The 23,591-nt window shown below is 36.7% G+C and overlaps 1 long non-coding RNA gene across 1 annotated transcript; it reads left to right on the top strand.

The window, feature by feature from the left end:
* The first annotated feature begins 22,129 nt into the window (after positions 1 to 22,129).
* On the top strand, positions 22,130 to 23,251 carry LOC126374051 (uncharacterized). The gene is made up of 2 exons (XR_007567389.1): positions 22,130 to 22,211; positions 23,078 to 23,251. It is a non-coding gene; the product is annotated as an uncharacterized LOC126374051 (long non-coding RNA).
* The last annotated feature ends 340 nt before the right edge of the window (positions 23,252 to 23,591 follow it).

Raw genomic sequence — 23,591 nt, forward strand, 5'->3', positions numbered from 1 at the left:
TCAACGTATGTTTACATTGTTTTTTCAATTTCTATGTCTAGCAATAGATGTCATAAGATGGACTACTATTTTAGGATATTTTGGCGCTTATGTAATTTTGCCTTTCCAGTGACGATATTATTATTACATTACCTTCAACCATTATTGTGAAATGTGTATTATTTTCGTAGATCATTATTCCGTTTTTCATAAGGTCCAACTGAAGATTTGTCAGATTCGATTTTTAACAGTCTTAAGACCAAAAGATCGTTTAAAATTCACACCCTACTGTTTAACTGTTGCGTCTAGAATTCGCGGCCGCAGGAAAGAAGGTAGATAAGCGACTGACTGAGACCTTCCTTAACAAATATCCTAGAAGACTGTCTGGTAAAAAATGTCTTCAGAGAAAACAAATAATTTTACATTAAGATTTAAAAGAATACATTAACTTGTTTCAAAGGCGCAAAGTTGGTATTAACAACTAACGAGGTATATGAGTATTATGCATAAAATGCACCTTAGGTTTTTTGTATTTATAAAGCGCCATCTGACGGTTGCATAGCGAAGTTTATAAATACTACATAACTCAGGGAAGTGGCGAACATGCTCGGAATGGTTGAAAGTAATTATTGTTTTAGTTCTCTGTGTTTTCGTTAGATGTCGCTATTTTGGGTAATTGGGTAGTGACAAAAACGTTTGAATTATTTATTATTGACGAATTTTAAAGAAAAATGTAATAAATAAGTGCGAAATTCGGTCACGTTTTTCTATGAAGTCCACAGTAATTTCGTGTTTTGACGTTTAGTAAAAAGTTATTATTAAACTACCCTAACGTCTATAGCAAAATAGTAAAATATGTCAGGGGTCAATATTCCTGAGATCGGTCATCGACCTCTCAACCAACACAATTTAATACAATTTGGTCATTACTAATTTAAGAGCCACGCTCTGGTCTGTGTAGCATTCTCCATGGAAAAATAGGGCAGTGGTTTCCCCTTGCCTTCCGCCCCGCAGTACTCTATATGACGCGTGGGACGGCGCCCAGAGTAGTCTATTTCAAAGCCGTAGTAGGATTCTTGTCCTCCGCCTCTGAATAGTACTGACAGTTACTGCTGCCCTCCGTCAGGTTCCAGGTTACAGTTCCCTGTGACTTGTCCCTAGGCTTCCTTCTTTCTTTGTGACTTCTTTACAATAGGCTACTTGACAACCTAGTCAAATGAGATACTTTTTCCGTTTTCTTCGGAGTTTATATGGCAATACTGTCCTGTGACGTCATCAATAAAAGCGGTCAAACGTCGTACTCATTGTAACTTAATTCATAAATAAAATTCGAAAATAAGTCGAAAAGTAAAATAGGATTGATTTTTGATCATCTTATACTGGCTTCTATTTCTAGATTAACATTTTATAATTTATCTGTGACCCGGTCAAATACTCTATTTGTTAAAATTACTTACGAATAAAAAACTACAAATCTTTACTGACTGTACCTACATACTTACCTTGATATTAACTCAAGAAAAAATCCACTTGATGTTAACTCAGAATCATGGTCTGACAGACGGGTCCTACAGTATTCGGTACGATGTCACTCACACCCTGTATGTATCGCAATTTAACGAGTGTCTTTAACAAAATTGCATTTGTTATCTACCTACACGTTACACAAATGAGCCATCCACTTAAAATAATTTTGCTGCCATTCAAAATATATCCGACCATCTCGAACACACATCAAAACGACATTTTCCAAATATCATGTGAAACAGAAACAATAACTATGAAACTTCATTATAAATGTATTTGCATCAACTTGTAGGGTGCATGAACCAATGTCGGCCAGCCAAAATGAGGTAATAATTTTGTTTACCTAATAATTGTTTTAAATTGTGATTTAAAAGCCAGCTAATTATTTGTAAACAGTGGTGAAATTATGAACCATTAGTTGTCATAATTTTAAATTTTATGTTTTTGCTATTACAGAGACGACATGTAACCAGGAGGTCTTAACTGCAACCAGTTAATTTATTACTTTGCAAGAAACTGATTGGAATTTTGCAGCTTTAAGTACATTTACATCAAACTCACGGCCCCAATTCCTAATGGAGTTGACAGAGACAAAAGTATTGAGTAGACAAACTTGCATGCTTTATTTATAATAAAACATAAATAACATAAACTGACTATATACGTCCCACTGCTGGACACAGGCCTCCCCTCAATCAACCGGAGGAGGTATGGAGCATACTCCACCACGTTGCTCCACTGCGGGTTGGTGGAGGTTTTTTACGGCTAATAGCCGGGCCTAACGGCTTAACGTGCCCTCCGAAGCACGGAATCATTTTACTTTTTCGGACAATCAGGTGATTCAAGCCTGAAAAGTCCTTAGGTACCAAATAAAGGACAGTCTCACAAAGTGATTTCGACAATGTCCCCATCGGGCCATCGGGCATCGGGTATTTATATTAAAAATAAATAAATAACCGCAACGAATTATCGTACCATTACCGTCATATTTCGTGTTTACGATGGTAGTCGAAAACATGTCACTCCACCTTATCTAATGTCAAAGTAATTTAGTATAACGTGTGTAATGCGTTAGTATCGTCGCATTCAGATCTAAAACGAGGTTTATCTTCAAAATTATGTGCATTTGAATAATTTCGGATGATTCGTTGAGAATTCCCCATTGTTTGAATTTGACCTCTATTTTATGTGCAATTTGAAGATACCGATATTAGGAACGGGCAATGTTTGACGAAAACCAAAAACAAAAACAAAATGTTTGAAGTAAAGAGAACTATAATGAAGACTATAGAGAACCGGAGAGGAAATATGACTGGCCACCTGATACGACACGATTCATTTCTAACAAACATCATAGAAGGAAAAACCTAGAACATTTATGAAACAAATAAAAGAGAAGGTGCAGGTCGTGTCGTATCAGGAGGTGAAGGATTTGGCGGGAAGAAGAGAGGAATGGCGATTACTCCACCGACAAGAGCGCAGCTATTAAATGAAGAGACAGAATGTTTGACGTTTGTACAGTTATCCAATTAGGGACCTTACCCGAGAAGTGCATTTTGGAGGTACCTATGTAACCTATTCGATTCTGCTCCGCATCTCCCAAATGCTCTAGTAGTCTGCGGCTTCCAAACACATTCCGCTTAGGAACAGTACTCAAAAATATCAGCGCCTGTAATATTGATTCCATCGACCCGATTACTCTAGCTATAGAGTCGATTGATTCTTTCAAATATAATGATCTGAGACGTTGCCACCAGATGAGGTTGGCCACCTGAACATCCTAAAACTTGTTATCTTAAATCTTGTACCTACCGGGTTAGATTAGAACCATCAGCGCTATCTGAGGCAAACCTGCAGACGAGATTCGTACACTGACCAGATAACCCGACTGACGAATTTGGAATAGTGACGAATTAAAGATTTTAATGAAATTGACCAATTCCAAAAACTGACTAGTTAACGAAAATGACTAATTAACGAAACTGTCGAGTAGATAAGTGATTCAAACAAGTTACGTCAAAAAATAAATACAAAAATACACTGTTCTGGCAACAGTCATTCTGTAAATAGGTATAAACCCAAACTTTACATTAAAGTCGACATTGTAGAACTATTATCCTTCCATAGCCATAAAAACATACTGCAAATTGTGTTCATAATTTATACTATGCAAGATTACACGAAAACATAATATGGCAGTAATTGTCACAGAACTGCTGGCTGTCTGTGTAACACGCAAATGGGAGACTAAAGTCCAAATTGCTGGAAATATGAAGAAAGAAAAGCGCAACGTCAACTGTCTTCGCAATTACTGATGGCTGGTACTTAGAGGCAGGTTCTTGTTTTTAGGAGTGAGCATACAATACAATACAATACAATACAAATACACTTTATTGCACCAAACTAAAAATAAATAATAAAGCATAAAGGCATAAAAATGAGTATAAAGATAGGTATAGAGTAAAAAGGACATTAAAGAATGTTGTGGAGAGCCATGGTAGCCCAGTTTGTAGAACGCTTGCCTCTCACTCCAGATTCACATCCGGCACAGGCCTACACCAATGATTACCGAATTTGTTTTCAAATTCATGTTTGGATCATAATAATATATGATTATCACGTGCTCAGCGGTGAAGAAAAACATCGTGAGGAAACCCGCCACATTCGCGGGAAATGCATTTTCGGGGAATTGTGACCTAACCTCTATTAGGTTGGTTGTCAAATCTTCTGGTTGGGTAATATATAATGTCATAAAATCCGACAGAACGATTGTGCTCTTTCGAACGCCTTCTTCCATCTTCTGGGTTGTTAGGTCGATGACCGACCTGACAAACTCTTATGTCAGGGTTATTATTTAACTGATAACAATTATAATTAGTATATTACTTCATTATCAATTACGACTTGTTTTGTCATAAGCTCTTTTATGTCATAAAATTGTTGTTCCAGTAGACAAGACTTCAGTCTAGTTCTAAAGTTTGCAGGAGACGGTGCAAGTCGCATATGGAGTGAGATTTGTCTTGAGAGTGACCCGGTAAAGGTAAAGGTGTTCAAGAATTGGCGTTATCAATGCTTCCTCCCATAACAGTGATACCATACTCCCTCCCAGGGTTAATTTGCGACAGACAGACAGACGTGCAATCTCACACGACCGCCGTCTCATTTGTTTAACGGTGTTAATATTCACTGTGCTTATTATTTTTTTCCTTGTGTTGTCTCCCGGTGGTGGATTCTGATTTTATAGTGGATGATAAGGTACTTATTTTATAAAACATTTAAAGCAGCTTACGATAAGGAAAACAAAACAAAAGCGATCAAAAAATGATGAATCAAAACTTTCATTATGAAGCATGGATGTGAATCGTGGAAGCTAACTCAGAAAGACAGCGAGAGCCTCGAGGCCTTTGAAATGTGGTGTTGGAGGAGGAGGGAAAGAATGAGTTGGATTGAAAGAGTTACTTACTAATAAGGAAGTGCTAGTAAGAGTAAGGGAAAAGAGGCAAATATTGAGAGTTATTGAGGACAGAAGAGGCAAGATGATTGGACACTTAATAAGACACGACGAATTTATTAATTATAGGAATATATTAATTTATTAAAAACATCTTAGAAGGGAAGCTGTAAGGAAAGAGAGGAAGGGGAAGACCAAGAAGAGCTAACATGGAACAGATTAAAGAGAAGGCCAACGTCGTGTCTTATAAGGAGGTGAAGGAATTGGTCTTTGATGGACAAGAATGGAAAACGCTACACCGTCAAGAGCGTGGCTCTTCAATTAGTGATGTGATGATAAGGAAGTACTTTACGTTTAAACACATTCACAATTAAATAGTTCAGTGATTTTTATAGTCAAGTGTAAAGCCTATTTTTTTAGTATTGTGAACCTTCATTGTTAAAAATTTCTTATTTGTGATTGTGTGGTAAATTTATAAATAAATATTAACTGATTATTATAGAAGCATCTTTCGTAAGTAGTACTACCTACCTAAGTAAATAATAACGGTTAAATTAGATATAATTGGCAGCCGTCAGACGTCACACACACAGTTGCGCGTGTTGATAATGTTAGTGTCTGTGTACGGTCACGAGCACTTATATGTATACACTTTGAAACCATGTCATATTAACTTTTTTGACAAATGAAACCGTAAGTCTCATTAAATGTCAAATGTGATAGTGCGATAGGGTCCTAAAGTGGGTACATGATATTGTTCATGACTGTACCTAAAACGTGGTTGTTTGTATGAAGTGTCCAAGATATGCCGGCGGGGTCGTGTTTGTTATACTCAGCTCGCGACAACAAACACTTCTGAAGTCTGATATTGGTATTGCCTGATTGATCGCATCTAAAACCAGAATAATCGAGTCAGATTTATAATTATTTCCATTCTAGTGTATATGAAAGACAAAGAAGTTCCAATGAAACGCAAAATCTTTAAAGTTTTCCCTACTAAGGACTACAGAATACTCCCGTCAACCAAACCACAACTGTCGACTGCAATTTTGTACGAATGAGGTTAGACTACACGTCTTAATTCTCATGTTACACTCGCATTTCACATTTTGAACTTTATTCTTTTATAATAAGACCATGGCTACTTGAAAGTTAACTTGGTAGGAGTGTAATAGAAATCGTGACATATAAGATATTGTTGCTTTGCCTTAATGTGTTTTGCGACACGTTAGGAAATGTGGATTGTTATTTGACTGTCTTGGATTAGTCCAGCTGTGTGTGCGTGCGTGCGTGTGTGTGCGTGCGTGCGTGCGTGCGTGCGTGCGCGCGTGCGTGCGTGCTTGTGTGTGTGTGTGTGTATGTGTGGGCGTGTGCGTGTGTGTGTGTGTGTGTGTGTGCGTGAAGCTGTACATTGTCTGACTGCAATCACTAAACTTGAAGTCGTAAAAAAACGCAATCCTAAAATACATTTTGTAGGTAGGTAGGGGAAAAAAAACTTGGGTTACTTCCTATTCTATTCCATTCACATTAGAATAATAACACTTCCTACATGTATAAGAAACCTCCGTATATTCTCTACAATAAGTCACGTCAAAAAAAAAACAAAATACTAAAAGTGCCAAATACAGTCTTGAACAAATACGAGCAGACGATTCAGATCGCAGTATTTATACGTCCTCCGAACCGCATCAGACATTGTGATAACCACCGTAGACTGAATCAAATCTAATAAAGTACGTCTGAGAAAAATCTCAAGACATACGCCGCGGAATTAGATGTAATGCGGTGAAAGGAAGAACTCCCTTCAATCGCAGGGTGTTTACCCCCCCCGTGCGCTTAAATTGTATGATTATGGATCGTAGAGACGTTTTTAGTTAAATGAAAACGAGGATTTTTGAGGACCTTATAGTTCAGCTGAGGAAACTAGTCAGATTGACCGGGTGAGAGCCTTCAGCGCTCCCCATTTGTCCGGCCAAGTAGTTAATGCCATCTGGGGCAAATCTACAATAAGTCACGTCAAAAAAAAAAAGAAATAGTCAGATAGAAAAACCTAATGCATTTAGGTCTTATGTGTTTTGTACAACTGGATGCCACAACAAACACTCCGTATAAGCTTCGTCCCATTTGGCGCTGAGCACACATGTCTTGGGTTGGGTTCTAGTTCAAAACAATTTATTTTGTACCTATTTTAAGTGTTGTAATCCCAACCTGTTTTGTGAGCCTAATAAATAAAATAAAAATAAATAAAGAATCAATCGTGATGACCTTCTCTCGTGTGAGTCTCTTTTGAGCCACCAAACGCCCCTACGTGGCTCAAGTAACGACTACCAGTTAAGTATACTTAAGTAAATATTAGCCAGAATTGACTTCTTAACGTATCCTCTGAACAATGTCCTGTCCTGACCAGAGAGAATCTCAGCCTGACCTCATAAAAGTGCTTTTTTCGTAGACCCCGCCGGCATGGTCGACGATTTCCCGCATTCAGCGCTTATCGCTATCGACCCACTAGAGTCGACTAATTGTTTCAAATATTTTCCTCTTAAATTTTGTGCCGGGTGAGAGCCCTCAGCGCTCCCCATTTGCCCGGCCAAGTAGCTAATGCCATTTGCAGCAAACCTACAATACGTTAAACAGAACGACCAGTTCAATACAATAGGCTAGTTTATAACTAGTCAAATCACTTACTTTTTTATTTATTCCTTGTAACAACTTTACATTGTGTTGGAAATTGGAAATAAAAAATAATAAAAACAAGCTTAAACTACATTACAATCTAAAACAACAGTGGGACTATAACTTACTTACAATATACCTAACAAACTATTACAACAAACACATGTATTATCAAAATAAAAAAAATATATATCTTACACTTTAAACTTACACTAAAAACAATGTCGATGTTGTTTATATTCCTCAACGCTGTAAAAACAATTCTCCAGCAAAAAGAGTCAGATTTTTACTAAATAAATTAGCGTCATCAGTAGTCGCACTTATTATTACCTTAAAATTCATAGATAAGTTAAATAGAAAAAACGTTTTTTGTCACCTTCAGATAATTTATCTTTTACCAAGGAAACTACCAAATTAGTGATTATATTTCAATAAGATAACATTTTACAATAGTTTCAATGTGCGGTAAAAAAAAAGATCTGTCAAAGTCAAAGCTAGTGTTGTGACGTCCATTAGCATAGTGTTGTATCAGTCGATATAAAGTCGATCGATTCTTTTCTATCAAACAATACTTACCTACATTACTTCTCATACATGCAGATTTAATTGCTTATAAAATCTGTCTCTCACTCACTCTCTAAAGTTCAACAAAAAAACACGATCAACTGACCTTTGTTCTTGAAGACAATGCATAAGCCAGAGGTCACAGCTTACGACCTTTCAAAATGCACCATTTGCAGTCCTGAAGATGGTATAATGTGTGCACTTCTTATCGGTCGGAGACATGCTGTCTGGAATGGGTAGCGATGGCAAAAAAAGTAGAAGAATATTTATTTTTTATTCTTTAAAAATACTCTTTAGTTCAAAAAAGTTCAATATAACATAACATCTCGCCTGTAGGTACCCCACGAATGATGACGAATGACGAAGTTTATGAGTTTGAATTCATGTTTGAATCATAAATAATTGATGAACATTTTATAGGCTCACGACTATAATCCTCTCTCTCTATTTAAAAGCTGCGCTCTTGTCGACTATAACCCTATGGAGTAGAAATACATCAAACCAAATATTTGTTAGACCAACGTGGTTTCCAGAATGTGTGCCCGGTTAATAACAATAGACTAACCCCCTATTACTTGAAACTAATACATAACTGGCCAATATATATATATATACCTATTATATATCTCCGCCATCAAGGCGTTATATTAATTACATCACTAATTTAAAAGCCACGCACTTATAGGTGTAGCATTCTTCATGCTCCTTTTTAGGGAAAAATAGGGCAGTGGTTTCCCTCTTGCCTTCTGCCCCGCAGTACTCTGTCTGACGCGAGTTGGATGACGCCCAGTGTAGAACAAATATAGTAATAAATAATATGCTTTTGATTTTTCTATTTTCTTCCACGACAGGATGCGGAGTTAGTGATCACAAATATTTTGCAGTTTCATATTAGCTACGTAATGAACACCAAATTGTCGTTGTAATTTACAATTTTAAGTTTTATGAAACAGGCCCTAGGTGTACCACAGGACCACACTGTGATTTTATTTAACTTTTTTTTCCAACCCTACGTTAAACAAATATTCGTCCACATTATCGTCGCATCGGGCACGTTTGAAATATTCATACGTAACTCGAAAGCATTAATGTTCAATGAACCGTTTATCATACATTGCCCGTCTGTCCTCGCCTCGGTGGAATATTTGAAGAAAATGTGCTGCACTTCTTACGGTTGGAATAAAATCGAGTATTTCAGTCGATTATTAAGTCACAATGTATATTATATGAAAGCGTACTCACTCACTGACTCACTGAGACACTCATTATGAAATCTCATAAACTAGAGTCTCAAATTTTGCATTGGGGTATTTACGAATTTCTACCCCTAAGAGGCAAAAAGGGGGCAAAGATTGTGTGAAACTTCTATAGTTTTAATAGTGGAGTTTACCAGAAAATTCTCATTAATTATTTAAAGAAATTAAAACGTATAAATTTAATTAATTTTCTAAACAACCTGTACAAAGGGGTGAAATAGGCATGGGAATTATTTATGTATGTTCAGTGATTATTTACGGTTTAGGAGACAAATTAGGTACAAATTGGATCATAATCCAATTTGTACCTATTTCAAGATTTTCTACCTTACTATAGAAATCATTATTTTGTCGGTAGCCTTTTTTATTAATTCTTCTATTTCACATCACACATATTCCTAAGAAAGTGGACCACTAGCAAAAAAAAAATAAAAACAGCCATTTCAAAGATAAAAAAAAGTTATTGGAAATAAAAGTGAGAATTTTCCAATGTGTTGTGCTTCAGTTATAAATAACTGGCAATTCTCGCAAACACACTTCAGAAATAACATTCTGTTTCGTAACAAATACCAAGATTTCATTTCAGAGGATCTCAAAATACCCTCATGAATACGTTTTGAAAGCTCACGCGAAATTTGGTTTGAATGTCGAAAGCTTCCTCATGCATTGAAAGCTTCAGTTGTAAATAAATTAATGAAATAAGCTACGTCATTCATTTGCTTTCATTAATTAAGATCACATGCGTAGACTTAAACCAATCTTGGGAACAATTGGCTTCCTATTCAGGGTGTAGGGTGGATATCTTTATTTTTAACATGTGGCCATTCTTACAAATACAAAAAAAGGAAAAAAAAGAAAAAGAAAGAGAAATATTTAGAAAAGATTCTTAACAAGGTACATGGCAAATGACGGCCTTATCGCTTAAAGCGATTCATTTTGCATTATTTTTCCTAAAACTAATTTATGTTGATGTATTTTTGTCAGACATTCATCCGTTAAAAGTCTTATTTGTAAATGGGCCACGGGGCAGCATTTTAAGTTTTTATTTTTGACAATGGTATCATTAATGACAACAGTGTTCATTGGGGTTTTGATCTTATTTTTTGGCTTTTTCTCCGTTGTGGGTTTCGAGGTCAATGACCAGCCTTATCAACCCTGTCAAGCCGTAGGCCCCTGGCATTGTTCACGTAAACACCCGGGGCACACAAACAAAACAAAAAATAAAATTACCTAAAAAAAAAACTGTCCAGAAAACATACAACTCATGGTCTCTTGCTTCCAAAGACAAGACGTGTATTACTCTTACTCAAAACTTTTGTATAGAATTTGCAAAAGAAAGGAAATGGAGGGAAATGGGGGGTGCTAATGATAACACACTCACATACAATTTCTTTTGTCTACCCCAATCTGGAGTGTAGCGAGTCTATCTTGCTGAATCAGATGTGTACTCGAGAGGAATAAATTTTGTTGTCATGTCTAAGCTTTAAACTTTTGTAAAGGTTTTGGCTTGTTTAAGATTCGTCAGGAGAATGGGAAAAAGATTGATTGTATGGAAGTGTTTCGAGAAGTTAGACGCTACAGACAGACTTCATTGTAAAAAAAAAACAGTTTAGACACACTTTTGTCATAATTCTTCACTATCGTGTGTACATTGAGTTTTTTTCACAGGGTCCGCTTACCTAACCTGAAGATTTGACAGGTCCGGTATTTTACAGAAGCGACTGCCTGTCTGACCTTCGAACCCGCGAAGGGAAAACCAGCCCAATACAGGACCATACCAGATTAATAACGCGAAAAAAGTGAGTAATACACATGCAAAAAACCCTTTCCGTGAACTCCATGGAGACGAAAACTTAACAATGCTTCATAATGGTTCGGATTGTACGATACATTCATTAAGAGGCCTTTGTTCAAATATATTTGGGGAAGCAAAAATTATAACATACAGTGGCATTGTGTGGGGGCGCTGCGAGGTATAAGTGGGGAAATGGAGGTAGGGCTGGTAACGAAATGTAACTTAATAAATCCTTTTTATTTTGCGATACACTTTTCATGCTACTGAAGGCTGTTGGACCCGGCTTTTAGCCGTAAAACACCTCCATCGACCCGCAGTGGAGTAGCGTGGTGGAGTATGCTCCATACCCCCCTCCGATTGATTGAGGGAAGCCCTGTGCTCAGCAGTGGGACATGGTATGGTGTGATAACATGACCAGATGTCCTGAAAAAGATGATGGAAGAGACCGATAGGATATTGCTTAGTAAATGATAATATGAACCATACATGAGTCCTGAAAACAAGACTCATATTGTGGACAGGCCCGCTTCTGTCAGGGAGCTCACAAAACACTGTTTCTGTGATAAAGTCACATAAACTCTTTATTTTTCACTTTCCTTCCACCGACTGTAATTGGAAAACCATTGTATTTAATTTTATAAATTATGTAATACAAACTGGATTTAAAAAAAGAAAGGAAAATATGAAACAGTAGGACAAGGGCTCTGTGCTGGGAGGTTTTCTGGCCACGTCTTTCCCTCAGCGTTACAGATTCCGCCTAGTTTTACAGCTAGTTACATAATATGTAATTTAGTTTCTGACGTTCAAAAAGCGCTAATTTTGTAAGCCAATTTTGAAAAATAAATATTTTTGAATTTTGAATTTGAATTATATGTTAGATTTCACCTTAATTTACACATAAGTATAGAAGTCGTAACGTAACATATCTCACATATCACGACTATATCCCTATTAGGGTAGTCAGAGGTACATCCGTCACAATATGAACTAAGTACTCAAACCTCACCGAGCTTTCTGTTAGACCAACGTGATAGGTGATAGGTATCGCCGTCTATGGTGGTCGTGAAAACTGTACTAAAGATAAATGAATAACTCATTAGTGCAAGCCATATTGTATCATTGTTGGTTGATCCAAAAAAAAAAAAAAGTCCGGTACCGGGATTTGAACCGGCGCTCCCCGTTTGAGAAGCAAGCCGGTGAGCCACAGGACCGCAGTGACGAGGTCGTTGAATATAAATATTCATAATATATATTCAACAACCGAATCGGGAATCGGGAATCAGGCCACTATTTTCCTTTTTTAATATTAAAAAAGGAAAAATAGTGGCCCCGATTCCTGCAGACTCCTCCTAATTTTACTTTAAGTTATACCTGTCATTTTTTTTATCCACCGAAATGGAAAGTGAAGAATGAGTAAATTAATGAATAACCCGGGCGAATCAAAAAGGCGAATTAAAATAAAATTAGATGGTATTTACAGGAATTAGCACCATCGTCTTCCAAATTACTATTAGGTAGACACAAGTTCATATTATTAGTAGAGACTCTTTGCTGCGGACAAACTGTTTAAACAGTTTTGCAGGGCATTGACAAATTGTATATTTAGTATTAAGATTTAATAAATAAATAAAAAATGCGAAGTGGCAACCCTAGTTTATACATGGCTGCTAGATTTAAACCAGCGTCTTTCGTTAACGCTAAGAAAATAGCAGGCGAACAGGGAATCCTAAATTCATTCCCAGTGAGAATAAACAAAATTGTTACCCCATACGTTTCTGTTACGCTTCCCACCAGAGATACCACAGAAAAATTGTGAAGAGGGTAAATCTTATGAGATGTAGAATTAAATTATGACTGTGGGATTGTGGGTTATATTTTTTCTAATGTGATGCCTTCGGGAGTTCGCTTGGACTAAATAAAGATGGAAGAGATGTATAGGTACAAAGAAGTATATACATACAGAGACTCACGCCTGTTTCCCGCCGGGGTAAGCAGAGACCATGGAAATCTATTTGGTACAACAGGTGAATGTATACTGTTTATATAGAAAAATATAATATAAACATCTTATATATGTCCCACTGCTGAGCACAGGCCTTCCCGCAACCAACCGGCAGAGGTAAAGAGCACACTCCACCACGCTGCTCCAGTGCGGGTTGGTGGAGGTGTTTAACACTTTCATGGACCTTTCATTCATCATAGTATGACACTTGGGATCACCACCACCTATAGACGCAATAGACGTACTGTCCTTTAAATGATTTGTTTGTCAGTAACGTAACTTAAAGATTTACTGTTTGACAACAAGTACGTTTTCTTTTAGACATGTGTATGAAAAAATAAAATAAAAGGGGGCTTTTTAATTTAATTTGTGCATTTTATTGGCCCTAAGAAATTGCATAAGAAATTCTGATTTTCATTATTTTAAGCTAATTTAGAATTTTAGTTCAGCTACTCGATAATAGATGGCGCTAGCATGCACGATTAGAAGTAAAATACACTGATGTGAATTGATTTTGATTGTTTCTAGACAATGATGTAACGTAATATACAAAATATATTATTTGAAGTGCCTAATGAATGGATTCAGAATTGAGTGGAAATATTAAAATCAGAATGCTTCCAGCTTGCGATGGATACACCTCTGACTACGCCAATTGGGAACATAGTCGTGAGTTTTTCATTACATATAATGTTGTGTTTTCCTTGTAATGTAAATTTATGCTGCCTCGATCATTACATCACGTCCTCGCACGGCCTGCCACGTCCTGTCCTTAATAAAGTACTTTAGGACGTAATTAATGATTGTTTCATTTTTTGTATTGTAGATTTGCCTCAGATGGTATTCAACCAAAACTGGACAAATGGGGAGCGCCAAGAACCCTCACCCAGCACCAAATGTCTCTATCTGCAGACTATTCCAAGGTCGTCATCATCGGCAGGGCTAAAATATGTGTGATAAAATTATCGGTCGACTCAATAGTTTGTGTCCAAATTGAAAAGTTTGTTTTTCCCCTAATATGTGTGCCACGTCATTTTGTATATATTTTGACAGAACGCCATGACTTATTTGGGTTCAAATATTAGCACCAATCGACAAAACGACGTTCAGAATCGATAAAATGACTGTGACAAAATTTTATCACGTTGTGCGTGTTAGCCCTACAGGAGTCGTGTCTCAGATGACGCGCTGAGCCAAGGTTCGCGCCCAACTGGGCACCCTCAGGCCTATTGTCTTAAATTTTGTACCGGGTCCTTTACCGGGTGAGTGCCTTCAGCACTCCCCATTTGTCCGGTCAAGTAGTTAATGCCATCTGCGGCAAATCTACAATATATCACATAAAAAAACGCAAAACTTTATCCAAGCATCGAACTCAAAACCAGGCTACCACTACATTACCACTGTACCACTATACCTTAACCACTTAATAACAACACTAATCACTATTGTACTCAGTAATGTGACGTTCCCGAGAATGTTCCCGTTGTAAGAACTCTAATAACAGGAACATTCTTTATTTATTTATTTATTTATATTATAGACAACTTACAAGCTACACTCTGCACATGCAAAGTTACAGACAACAAAAAAAAAATATTAAGAGCTAGCTCAAATACAAGTAGTCACAGCATGCATTGCACAATCAAGTGAACAAGAAGAACAAGATATAAACTATATTAAGAAAAAAAAAACAAAAATAAAATATTTTTTAATATAGTTTATATTATCTTGTTATTCTCTTTAATAATAAGGATACTGGCTGCTTTTTTTTCCAATTGTTCTTTCTTGTACTCACAGCGGTTAAAAAGGCCACATCGAAGTAAATCATCTAAAAAAAGTACTGCGCACATAAAAGTAAGTGCGCAATGCAAACACATTTTAATGTCGAATAGCAATATTGCTTTTTAGACGAACTGCTTCTAAGTGGCCTCTTTACGCCGCTGGTCTTATCTGCCTAAAGGTTAGGTAATAAAACTCTTTTTACATATTTATGTTATGCGCGTTTTTACTCATCATCATCATCACCAGCCCATTAACGTCCCCACTGCTGGGGCGCGGGCCTTCCCGATGGATGGATAGGGAGATCGGGCCTTAAACCACCACGCGGGCCCAGTGCGGATTGGTGGTTATTAACGACTACTAATGCAGCCGGGATCAACGTAATCTTAACGTGCCTTCCGAAGCACGGAGGAGCTCGAGATGACAACTTTTTTTTTGTGGTCACCCATCCTATGACCGGCCTTTGCGAAAGTTGTTTAACTTCAACAATCGCAGACCGAGCGCGTTTTTACTACCGGGAATTTTCTCTAAAATGGGAAAATTTACGGGGACGGCACATCAATATTTGTACTAATACAACAACCTATTATAACAAAACATTAATTTAAAAGCTCACTGTAACCGCATCGTCATTGCGTACAAAAACTGAGCTATATCATACTGATCAATAGTTAATAAGACGTCAACTTGTCAAAATATCATTATCGATACATTGTTCTACGTCCCTAGTTTATCGATAAATCGCTAGAGATGTACGGTGTGTGATACGCTTGTTTCGATAATTGGGATGTAGCTATATACAGAGATGGGCAAGTTAGGCTGATTGGCTTTCGGTTTTGTGGAGTCATTGCTAACATGTGAAATGGAAAAATAAATGTTGTTTATGTTACGAACGGTTCAAATAGTTTGGTTTGTTTTTCAAAGAAATGGAATACATGCAAATTCTAACAGGGCTCAGGCCTAAACCAATGATTGTCGAATTTGTTTTCGAATTTATGTTTGGATCATAATTGATTATCACGTGCTCAGCGGTGAAGGAAAACATTGTAACCCACATTCCCGAGAAATGTATTTCGGAGGTATGTGACCTAACCTGTCTTGGGCTGCCCACATTCCCGAGACGCATTTTCAGAGGTATGTGACCTAACCTGTATTGGGCTGGTTTTCCCTTCGCGGGTTGGAAGGTCAGACACGCAGTCGCTTTTGTAAAAAAACCGGACCTGTCAAATCTTCAGGTTAGGTCAGCGGACCCTGTGAAAAACGGGATAATGCTAGGGAGATGATGATTATTATTTAAACAAATACAGAATCAGGGTCGAAGCAAATGGAATACCACAGTCACTGCTTACCCTGGTGTGAAATTAGAAAGGAGAGGCGTATGTATGTATCTAACAAATACAAAATACAAAGTCAAATAAATAAACATTCTTATCATAATTAAAACACATAATAACGGGTTCTTACCGCGTTTAAATGGGGATATGTAATCCCGTCAATCTCATCAGTCATCCCGTGATCATGGCACTTGCAACAGTGTCGAAATATCGGGAGTCTCATATCGCACCCCCCGTGGAAAAACGCAGTAAGTGGACTAGCGACATTTTTTTTTTATTGCACCATTCAATTCAGCGTACACGAATACACCTTCTCACAAATTTTCATTACGATATCAGTAAAAATGAAGAAAATATTACAAAAATAATGAAATTGTGCAACATTGATAAAAATATTTTTCCCCCATAATAAGAAAGTAAGTATAAATACATGATTTTTTTTTCTAATTTTCCCATATAGTAAAGTCATAATAACACTTACGTCGATTTTACACGAAAGTTTTTTAGGATGGTCGAGTCGTAAGTAAACGTACTGACATGTTTCACGACATTATACGACACGACAATGGTTGTACGTCTAGTTACTTCGTTCTTTCACGAATCTTGTAGCGTTACTTTTTGGTGTAACTCCAGCTACTTGCCTATTCTGCGAATCTTTTAGCGTAACGGTTTGGTGTAAATATAAATACGTAGTTTTTTCCAAGCAAGGTTTGATATTACTATTACGTTATTTCATTTAACTTCATTTTTCGATGACATATTTTACACTATACTCTTCGTAAATATGAATACAATTCTTTTAAAGGCAATAATTTGAATCATTTGTCGTGTTATTCTAATTACCTACAAATATATACTACTTATTAATGTCCTAAATAAATTTAATATACTTAGTTATCACTAGCGTAAATCCCTACGTTTCATTTGGTTACTGTACTTACGCCGCGCCGGCGATATTAGAGAGGTATTACATCTATCCACCAATTTTTTGTCAATCTCGACTTTTTATTCAACCAAAAATCGACCCTATTATTACTGTACTGTGATCTTTATTTGTAGGGTCGTATGCTGATCGTGGTTTTACCACGGTAAAACAAAGATCACCCATAGACAAAATTATTGCCGACGAAGTTTATAAAAAAACGACCTTATTAATATTTCACTGTGATCGTTATTTGTAGAGTGAAAGCTGATTGTCTATTTGTGATCGTGGTTTTACCACGGTATTCCGTCAGTCAGCATACGACCCTACAAATAACGATCGCATTGTAGTAATAATAAGGTCGATTTTTGTTAGAATAAAAAGTCATGATTGACGAATGTTGGATAGATGTAATAATTATCTCTCTATTTAATTTGTTCATGGTGGCTACTCGAAGCGTGTATATCTTTGTGTGGAAGTAAAAAACCCAAGGATTATACGTATGCTCAACTTGGACAAAATCAAAGATGGTGAGTAATTATTTACTTATAAATAGACTAGCTAGATTTTAGGTAAGTACCTATTACCTTACCTACTTAGTATATTACTATTTATTAGACTATTAATATTATAAATATTTTGTTTTGTAAGGTTTACACAGAAGCATCAACTGTAGTATTTCGGCGTGGTTGTGAATAATCTACCTAGTTATATAAGTTAACTTTTGCAAAAACACCCTTGATTTTGTTGTTATTTGTTCGCTTGAGTTTGATATGCATTTTATTATTAACGCATTGGTACTAGTGTTGGGTTCTTACCCGGAAAATTCCCGCGTTTTGGGAATTTTCCCAATTCTGAGGGAAAAAACCCGAAAAATTCCCATTTCAAGGGAAAATATTTTTTATCGCATATATTTGTATTAAAAGTAAGGATTTCCAACAAAGACCATTTAAATATAATGTATGCCTACAAATGCCCAATTTATCTTCTGTCGTAGTGTCGTATGAACTCTTAAAAAACTTAAAGGAGATCATCGGATTTCGGCCCAGAAGTCAAAGTGCCGGGCAAAAAATAATTTTGCTATATTCCGTTAGATCTTATCCATATGAGCATTTATTACTATGGCACCAAAGCTGTAGGGTCAATATCTTCGGTTTTATTCGATTTAAAAAACTGAATTTTCATACATTTTTGGTGAAAATGTGAAGTGCCGGCCATGAAACAATATTTGTATATCCCGTTAGAACTTATCCATTTGACCATTTATTATTAGGGCACCAAACGTCTATGACCATTATTTTGACTTTTGTTGGACTTTACGTTATAGTTTCTGTGTGAAAAGTGCCGGTCAGCAAAAAACACATGTCAAAGCTATCGAGAAGATACCTGTAAACATTATTCACTATGACAAAAACGTGTATGACCATTTATTAGTTTGGCTTTTGTTGGATTTAAAAAAAAACTTGATTTTTGATTCATTTTGTATAAAAATAAAATATAACAGGCGCGTTATTTAAGGGATCGTCAAAATGTTTATTACTATGGCATTAAACGACTATGACCAATATTTTGAACTTAATTCCATTTTCCAAAAATCAAAAAAATGTTTTATCTAGTGATAATGGAACTATCTTGCTAAAGGCGTAATATGGTGGTCGTCTTTTGAAAAATAGGTTTGCGTTTGACCACTACCTTACCTGATAGTGATACATGCTTAAGAAACTACTTTTTTTAAAGAAAAGTGTATACAAGGAATAAACAGTGGGGTGATAGAGGGACCTACTATGTTATCGGCCGAGTAGCACCAGGACATTGTGATAGGCATACTTGCAAAGTACAACTACCCGACTCCTGTTTTCCCTAACAGATACTTCAGACGTCATGCCAATATACGAGTTTCGTCACTAGATGGCAAGCTTATCTTTGGAGGGTGGTAACCATTTACGGTCAAGGTGAATCAATACCATAATTCAACCTAAACTTAGGCCGTAACGTTGAGTCGAATGCAAAAACTACAGCCAACGTCATATCTAAAATCAGATAGTATTAATATAGAAGTTCACCTAACAACACACAAAACAAAAACACAAAGTATTTATCTGACTAATAACTAGTCATTGGGAAAGCTCTGCTTGTTGTCATTGTTAAAATTTATAAAAAAAAGTTTTTTTTAAAAGTCCAATAAAAGCCAAAGTCGACATTTGGTAGTATAGTAAAAATACATCGTTCAAGTCGTTTACCAAAAGATTTGACTTATTTTGTTTCGCTGGCTGACATTTTCCCATTTGAACCAAAACGGAAAGAGAGACGAATAAAAAGTCAAGATAACGGTCAAAAATGTTTTGCGCCAGATTATTAAATGTTTTAAAGGTCCTTTGTAATCCGCCGTACCGCATTTTTTACCCAAAGCACTTTATTTTCATACAAAACAAATAAGAAATCAAGATTTTTAAAATACTTACACTAAAAGCCAAACTAATGGTCATACAAGTTTGGCGCTATAGAAAAAAATGTTAACAGACATCTACTCGATACTCTCAACATGATATTTTTGCTGGTCGGCATTTTTCATATTTAAAATAAAACGTAAATTCCAATAAAAGTCAAAATAATGGTCATAGATGTTTGGTGTTATTAAAAAATATTGAGAAGCAACTATTAGACAGATTCGACGTATTTTTTTCGATGGCCGGCATTTTAACATATTAACCAAAACTGAAAGTCCAAATAATGATCATAGAAGTTTGGCGCCATACTAATAAATGTTCTAACGGTCCTTTGTAATACGCCTGTATACCTTTTTTTCCAACGGACATAATATTATTTTTTACAAAATGTATGAAAAGTCGAGATTTTTAAAATCCAATTACAGCCAAACTAATGGTCATACACGTCTGGTGTCATAGTAAAAAATGTTCAGAACAATCTACTCGAAAGGTTTGACACATTTTTTTTCTCTGACCGGCACTTTCAAATTTGGGCCGGCCAAAGTATGGAAAGCCGATGATCTCCTTTGTAATATATTTTGAATGGAATGTTCGATTTTAATAATTCCATGCAAAGATATCTACATATTATAGGATATATAGGATGCTTTTGGCACGAGAGAATGTCATCATCGAGGAGCAACATGGTTTTGTGCAAGAAATTGGGAGGCACGAATACCTACAGATATTATTTACTTGGACTATGAAAAAGCTTTTGATCGAGTTCCTGTCACACCATTGATTGCTAAATTAGAGCCCTTTGGAATCAGAGGCAATGTCGTGAAGTGGATTGAAGACTTCCTGTCAAATCGCACATTCTCTGTGCGCATCGGAGAATCATACTCTGTTCCCAGAAAAGTCCTCAGCGGTGTGCCGCAGGGATCGGTGTTAAGACCTATTTTATTCAGTATCTACCTTACAGATCTTAAACATGGTATCATGTCTGATATATCACTCTTTGCAGATGACACGAAAATAACGGGGAATCCACTTATTAGCCATAATATAATCCAAGATGATCTTGATAGAGTAATTGCTTGGACCCGAGATTGGCTAATCACATTAAACGTAGACAAATGCACTGTGTTGCATGTTGGCAGTAACCACCCCACGTTGAGTTACACCATTGACTCAAAACCTCTCGAGTGTGTTAAAAAATAAAAGGACCTTGGCATAACGATAACACATAATCTAAAGTGGGACGAACACATTATTGGAATCACTAAGAAGGATAACTCCCTTTTATACATAATTAGAAAAGCTTTTTATCATATAGATACGGAATTGTTTCTTAGGCTTTACAAAACTTACTTACGTCAGACTGCTGTTAGAACATGGGTTTCAAATATGGAGACTTTACTATCGGAAGGACATTGCACTACTAGAGAGAGTCCAAAGAAGAGCAACAAAGATGGTGACAGTACTGGCTGGCCGGAGTGGACCTTAGCGGGGGCCGCAGGACTCTCACCTCTGGCTTGCCTTCATTGGCCAGCCAGAGTGGGGCGTTAGAGCTATACGCTCGCAGGGTGGAAGTGAAAGATGCACAAGTCGCGAGTTGGTAAGGCGGGTAAACCGCCTCGCAGAAAGCGGTGTACACCTCTTGACACCCTGAGATGCTCACAACCATGTTGCTGCCTTGCCGTCCAGTCGCGTCGGCTAGATAGGTGGCCCAACCAGTGAGTGACGAGTCACCGCCTGCCCAATGTATCTCTGTTATTAACATTGGTCGAGCAGGCGCCATAGTCCCCCATAGCCCCAGTATATAGGTTCACTAACCCCCAACCTAATAGCCCAGTTACTTTTGTTCCCATAATCTGCAATAGTCCTACACGAACCAGGGATAGTCTTTGGGTGCACTCCCATAGTGCATACAGGGATAATCGCCGGTTGGTGTCACAACACATTTAGAGTAAATTGTCTTAAGGGGCCTCTACGTGTTGGCTTCGGCCCCACGCACGCCTTCCAAAAGTCAGGGACTCCATGACAGACCCGACCCGAGACATGGAAACGACATACAAATAATAATAAGATTAAAAATAATTAAATAAAAAATATTTTCCCATGATTCGGGAATTTTTCGGGTGTTTATTTTATTTTCCCATATTTTCCCGATATTTTTTCTTTCCCACCCAATTTTTTCTTTCCCTGCCCATCACTAATTGGTACTAACCTTCTATTTAATACCTAAATAACGATAAAATATCTAGGTTTGTGTCTAATTATTAGGGTGATTTGGTAATGGGTCCTTTTTATTTCTTAACGTCCATTATGTACCTACCTACAAACAATGTATTTAAACCATTGTTACAATTAACAGATTCCACTAATACTGCAACCCAATCCAGTACAACCCAGTGGAAAAATGACCAGAAATGCAAAAATATTTCAAGAAACTATGGGATATTTTCTCGTCGTAGTCAACATGAGACACATTCTCTTCAAGGTTCGTATGTACCTATCCGTATCCTACTAAAGTCGAGTAAATTTCTCCTTCTCTCGTGTGGGTTGAGACAATTGACTGACCTCATCTACCCTGGTATCAGGGTTACTACGGAGCCGTCATAGGTCCTTGACATGCCTCATGTAACGACGACACACCTGCATACTTATTTAAGCCGCAACCGACTGCCTAACATGCCCTCCGACGCACAGATCATCTTACTTTTGGGCAATCCGGTAAGCAGACTGCAATGTCCTAGTGATCTCGCCGCTCGGCTGCGATATGGGTGTCACTTTGAGTACTTATGTATGTCGGTAATTAAGAAATAGTACTAATATTAAAATTAATTTTAGTACCATTTCTGATTTACGACTTGGCCGGGAAGATAAGCAGCTGAAAACGTTCCATGTTTTGTATGCCGGAATATCCTTTCAGTATTTGTATTCTAGATTGATATAGGTATTTACCTACTAACCTGGAAGCGGCGCGTGGTAAAGTTTCTCTGAAATAGTCAGTGCCTGTGTATTTGTGGTATAATTATTCTGTTATTTTCCTCTTATCATAACAACCACAAATATTTTTGATTTGCTTAATGTAGTTTTTTCTAGAGTTATCTCTTATGCAAACCAACTGGCTTTTATGGGGTTTTAGCCAAGTTGCAAACTATTAAGTACGTAAAACGACAGTGACAGTGATTTGAGAGATTGACATGTAATCACATACATTTTTATCACTGACACTGTCGCTTTATTGGATACGTTGGAAAATTGGCTCATCTCTAAGCTTACTATAATAGGTATTGATGGTTATTTTTCTTTTTAGTAATTTATTATCATACTTAATAGTTTTTTATATTTTGTCATTTGCAGGTTCTACCGAAAAGCAAAGAGGGGGTGATCGGAAAGGAGCAAAATGTTCAAGAAAACTCTTAATGACTAACTAAAAATGAAGGTTTTTCTAATAAAGGCAAGTGCCAAAATGTACCGTATAAATATATTTTGTGATTATGCATGTAATAATTAATAAACGTTTTAAAATTCAAAGTTAGATTTTAATTACAAATATAAATAACTCCCTGAAAACTGAAAACCCATGCGGGTCAAACGGCTTTCGGCACAGCTAGTAAATAAATATTCATTTTTTTAAAACAAATTAGAATAAACACTTAATTTAACACTGATTTTATTTATTTCAATATACATGCCCAAAATTTCACGTTCAAAATGAAAAATTTGATAGAGGGGCTCATTAGCCATCAGAAACACCCCCATGTATGTTCAGCGTTTATTTACGGTTTAGGAGATCTGACCCATTTTACACCTTTTTCTTGATTTTCTATCTTACTTCAGAAATAATCATTTTGTCGCTATCCCTTTCTTAATA

This window comes from Pectinophora gossypiella, chromosome 16 (assembly GCF_024362695.1).
Source record: "Pectinophora gossypiella chromosome 16, ilPecGoss1.1, whole genome shotgun sequence".
Classification (NCBI taxonomy): Eukaryota; Metazoa; Arthropoda; class Insecta; order Lepidoptera; family Gelechiidae; genus Pectinophora; species Pectinophora gossypiella.